Raw genomic sequence first — 5,781 nt, 5'->3', positions numbered from 1 at the left:
GAGAAAAATCAAGAAGACCAGGCAGGATAGGTAACATGATTTGCTGATGCCTCTATATGGGAATAGCCATGGAACTGCCTGAGACATAAAAATGTCTTTAGCCAAAACTTCAGCTATACATAGCCTATAAATCTTGTTGGCTACAGAATCCTCAAAATTCATCATGCCATCCTTTCATATATCATGAATTATGATTTATTATAATTCAGTTGTTGATCAAACTAACTCATAAAGACACTTGCCTTTTTATTCTGCTCAAACGAGAAAATTTTCATATTTTTCATTTATTTTATTTTGCTGATCATACACATAATAATGCATCTTGACAGTTTTGTTTTTGTTATTTTAGTATGCATACAAACTAATTTGAAAGAAGGTATATAGCAGTGGGAGAGGGGGAACTGGGGATAGCCACTAGAAAAATTTCATTCTTAACTGATCTATGCACCTTGCATATTCTGTACAAGTATGTTGATAGAACTACATGTTGGTTGTGAGGTTTATATATTACAGAATGAAACACCATGAGGACAGACCTGACAATACTCACTCTCAGGGATGCTGAAATGACCTGTTGTTCCAGCTCGCTGCCTGATCCTGCCTCAACTGATGTTTCCAGAGACTTGCTTCAAGAACAACTTCAGGAAAGTCTGCTAATCCCCAATGAATTTGGCTCATCCAGTTTTTCAGACAGTACCAGTCAGGACTTCAGTTAGCCCTAAACTTTCTCAACACATAAAGACTTGGCAAAAAATAAGACTGACTAAGTTTATTTTGATTTAACAATTTTTCAAATTTCCTTTTGGACTTGAACAGGAATTCTTTGTCCCAAATTTATCAGGAAGCAATTATAAGAAGACCGTCATCCCAACCCCTTAAGTTGGGATGGATGGTTTTAGTCATTTTATAAATTATAGATATGTTGTCATTTTAAGGGATAATTTACAAATAATTATAGCTTTGGACAGGGAGAAAACTAAATAGCTTAGACTCAGAGATTTCTCATTTCTTTCCTCTTCTCTATTCGCCTTTAATTCTTAGGTAAAGTCAAGGGGACTGAAAAGAAAAAAAAGAAAACATAGTAATATTATAGAAATTAGACAAATAGAGATGGATTATTAAATCTACTTGTATATAAAAACATTTTATAGCCATAATCTTACATTGGTAGATATCTTCATATTTTGATGTAGAATTAACATTATACTTTCTTACATTGTTACAGAATTTGTATATTGATGCAGGTTTATGGTTTTCACTATTCTAGATCTTCATATGTTCACACAAATTTTAAAATTAATTTTGTTACTCTTAAATAGGCATTGTACCTATGGGGCTCATTTGGAATCCTGGGTGTAGTCACAGTCTTTTAATGGCTGCAATTACAAAGTGTTTAGAGTGATTGTGTAATGCAATTTGTCAATTAGTCAAATCCATAGTCATGTGGATATTAGTCTGGATTATCACAAAAATATACATCCTGGGTTATACAGATAATAGGTAGCTAGAGACAGGCAATGTTTTCTTACTTAGATATGCTAAAAAAATAGATAACCTTCAAAACTATCAGAGATCCATAAAATATGGCACTTAAAATCATTACAATATTTAAAAAATCTTTTGTCTATGAGACATGTCTGCTCCTGACAGTATCCCCACTTCACTTCAAAGAAGATGATGAGCATCAATATCTCCACACACAGTTGCTTCAATTGTGACAAGCTAGCCACTGGGCAAGAAATGCCTTAACTTTATCTGCAGACAAAATGATGTCTGAAAAGACAAATGGATGCAGGGTTGTCAATGGCTAAGTTCTGCCAAGACAGGGTAAGCTAATTCTTCATAATTCCTGATTAACATAAGGTACATCAGATGTTCTGGGATAGAAAGCTGAAGATAAGTGCTCCAACATTATAAGGAGTGTTGGGGACTGTTCAGGCAATCGGCTGACTCTGCCAATTGTTTAAAATTTGGAAGCTGTGTTCCTGCACCTCCTGCATTCTCAAATATTTATTCCTTCTCAAATCTCTAATGGGGTTGAAGACTAGATAATTGTGGTGTCACAGTGAAACTTAAGTTGTTTAGGATTTAAGAATATGTTCTAGGTCTAAAAAGATAGTTTTAAGATAGTAATTCATTAAAAATCAAAGATGATTTAAGTACAGAATTGTAAACTCATTAAGATAGGATAGATGGTAAGGTACTGCATCCAAGTTACAGATACAGTGTAGACTGCACTTCTAAATGTAATCATACTTAATATTTTTCATAAATGTTTCAAAATATGTATTATTTGTTACCATAAGAAAAAGAGGCTTTTTAATTGGATAAAAAGTGGGAAAGGTTGTGGGTTGGCCTGTTGCTGCTTATATTCTAATGCTAATAATGCTGTTTGTCCCAGAGACAGAGAATCTGCATGTAGGCTTTTCCCAAGTTATTTCTGATTAAAAAATAAACATGCTAATAGACAACAGCTGGGCAGAAGAGACATGGGCAGAGCTTAGATTTCCTGGACTTTGGGTCAGAGGAGAACCATGAAGGGAAGAAGATATAAAAGAAGGAGAAGCTGCCATTGGTTGGGTGAGTCATGAAAATGTGGCCCCAAGAGATGGCCAACTGGAGTAATGAGTAGTCCAATGAAACATAGTATACAGTAAGAGTTATTGATAGAAAACTAGATTCTAATACCATAGAGAATAGATATCTGCCTAGCACTTGTGCTAATTGAGGCTTATTATTGTAAATATAAAGGGTGTGCATGTCTCTTATCCAGGAACTAAATGGCCAAAGGTACAGTGAAAACATAGGGTTGGTGTTAAGTAATTTCTATAGTACCTCTTGGTAGAGCCCAGGAGTCTTTGAATTCTGGGGTCATCTCAGGGGTGGTTTCAGGAGTACTATGCCCTGTTAATTTAGCTTTATGGCTTTAGGCAGGAGTCAACTCAAGCATAGTGAGGTCCTCCCCAGACCTGTGTGGCACCAGACTGGTTTCTAGCTAGCTCCATGTCTGGACCTCATGGTACCTGTTGTGGCTCGCTCCTCACCTCAGCCCAAGTGGCCTCATATAAATAGTTTTCTGTCCCAGGCTCAGTCTCACTAGAACTTGTGATCCCAGGTGAGATCCTCCTAGTCTTCCACTTGCTCCCAACACTGGAAGCCAGTCTGGGCCTATGCAGCAGTAGACTGGTGGTCATGTCCAGCTACCTACTTGTCCCCAGCATCAGACTGGTGGTCATCTCAGACTTGATTTTTTTTTTCTTCAAGTAGGCTATTAATTGTTCACATGTTCATAGGTCAGGAGACTGAGTTTAGACACAGCCTTTCTTCTTTCTGTCAATACTGATGCATGCATAATACAACAGCCATACCTGGAATACCTGTTGGGACAATAATCTTTATTTTTTATTCTCTCATTTGTTATATCCCTATCTCAGATTCTCCTTCCTCCCATAGTCTCCATCTCCTCCCACTTTTCCTCTCTCTCAGATCAACTCCTCCTCCATTTCATTCAGAAAGGGGTAGGGGTCCCAAGAATATTAACAAAACATGGTGTATAAAGTTACAATAAGACTAGGTATGTCCCCCTCATTTTAAGGTCAGATAATGCAACCCAGTAGAAGAAAGAAAGGTCCCCAAAGTAGACAAAATACTCAGAGATACCCCCCATTTCCACTATTGAATATCCCATAAGAATACCAAGTTACACAAACATATGTGCAGGGGACCTACCTCAGATGCCTACAGGCTCCCGGATTCAGTCTCTGTGGGCCCGTTTGAGTTCTAGAGAGTTGATTCTGAGGGGAATTTTCTTGTGGTGTTCTTGCCTCCTACAATCCTTCCTTCTCTTCCACAGGGTTCCCCCAAGCTCCACCTAATGTTTGATTGTGGGTCTCTGCCTCTGATACCATGAGTTGCTGAAAGAAGCCTCTCTGATGATGATTGTGCTGGACTTCTGTCTACATCTGTAACACTATAATTAGGAATGATTTCATTGACTTTGTTTATTCATTCATTCATTCATTGCCAATCATGTTGGCTTCTGTCTTAGATCTATGGGTTATCCAGCCTCTGGTACCTGTCACTTGAGGTAGAGTCAGGGATGGGATGTTCCTCATAGGTCTCAAGTTGGACTAGTAATTGCTTGGCCACTAACACAAGTGCTGTGCCACGTTTACCATAGCACATCTAAAGTTTTGTGGCTATTTTGGTATCCCAATTTCTCCACCAGAAGCCTTGCCTGGTTACAGAAGATGGCTTGTTCAGGCTCTATATCCCCTATTACTAGGAGTCTAGCTTAGAAGCTACCATTGCACTAGGTTTCTATCTCATGCCCAAATGTCCTGCCCCAATACTAGTAGTCTTTCCAAGTACTTTCTCCCATCATCCGTCCATACCTGTTCTGTTCCCAACTCACCCACACCCCCAAATCTATTATTCCCTTTTCCCATTCCCAGAGAAGTCCATGCATCTCTCATTGAGCCCTTCTTATAACTTAGCTTCTCTGGGTTTATGGATTATCCTTCTCTTTATAGATAACATGCACATATAAGTGAGTACATACCATTTTTTGTCTTTCTGTGTCTGGGTTACTTCACTTAAGATGATTTCTTCTAGCTTGATCCATTTGCCTGCAAATTTCAGAATGTTATTTTATTTTTAACAGCTGAGTAATCCTCCACCTTGTAAATATGCCACATTTGCTTTATCTATTCTTTACTTATATGATAAGGAGGCTTCTTTTCCAATTTCTGGATATTACAAATAAAGCTGCTATGAACATAGTTGAGCAAGTGTCTTTTTTGCTAGGATGGAGCATCCTTTGAGTATATGACCAGGAGAAGTATAGCTAGGTCTTGAGGTATATTGATTCCCAATTTTTTGAGAATCTGCCATATTGTTTCCCAATTTAGTTGTATAAGTTTGCATTCCCATCAAAAAATATAGAAATGTTTCCCTTACTCCACAAGTATGCCAGTATGAGCTGTCATTTGTGTTTTTTTAATCTTAGCCATTCTGACAGGAATAAGATGGAATCTCTTAGTCATCTTGATTTGCATTTTTCTGATGGCTAAGGATGTTGTACACTTCTTTACGTGCTTCTTAGCCATTTGAGATTCATTGAGAATTCTGTTTAGATCCTACCCCATCTTTTAATTGGATTATTTGGTGTGTTGATGTCCCATTTCTTGAGTTCTTTATATATTTTGAATATGAGCCCTCTGTCATATGTGGAATTAGTAAATATCTTTTTCCATTCTGTAGGCTTCTGCTTTGTCCTATTGATGGTGCCCTTTGCTTTACAAAAGATTTTAAGTTTCATGGGGTCCCATTTATTACTATATCAAATGTGGCATCTTAAAGAGACATATTCCCAACATGAATAATAATTTCCTGTGGTGGAAAAGATAAAATATTACAAGATAAATTAGTTAGAGAGGTGATAGGATTTACAAGAGGAGGGCTCATGAAGATTCTTTGGGTCTATGTGAGGTTTCTCTAGAGTAAAATGGTTTATAAAAGGAATCTCAATTTTTAGAAAGAGAATTTATTATAATGACATACATAGATGCAATTCAGCTAGTTCAACAATGGCTGGTTGTGAATGGAAAATGCAAGAATCCAGTCTTGTTCAGTCCATGAGGCTGGATTTCTCCATTGCTTTTCAGTATATGCTGGAATCCCAGGAAAAAAGTTCTAATGCCAGGAAATACTGGGCTTGCTGGGAGAGCAAACTGGCAAAAAGCAAAAGCTTCCTTTTTACATGTCCTTATATAGCCTTCC

At 37.5% G+C, this 5,781-nt stretch overlaps 1 non-coding gene across 1 annotated transcript; it reads right to left on the bottom strand.

The window, feature by feature from the left end:
• Window positions 1–3,260: 3,260 nt before the first annotated feature.
• LOC116097967 lies at window positions 3,261–3,390 on the bottom strand. Its single transcript, XR_004121631.1, has one exon. It is a non-coding gene; the product is annotated as a small nucleolar RNA SNORA17 (small nucleolar RNA).
• Window positions 3,391–5,781: the final 2,391 nt, after the last annotated feature.

Source organism: Mastomys coucha, unplaced genomic scaffold (assembly GCF_008632895.1).
Source record: "Mastomys coucha isolate ucsf_1 unplaced genomic scaffold, UCSF_Mcou_1 pScaffold2, whole genome shotgun sequence".
Taxonomy (NCBI): Eukaryota; Metazoa; Chordata; class Mammalia; order Rodentia; family Muridae; genus Mastomys; species Mastomys coucha.
Note: the sequence above shows the minus strand (reverse complement) of the source record. Positions and strands in the feature narration are given on the sequence as shown.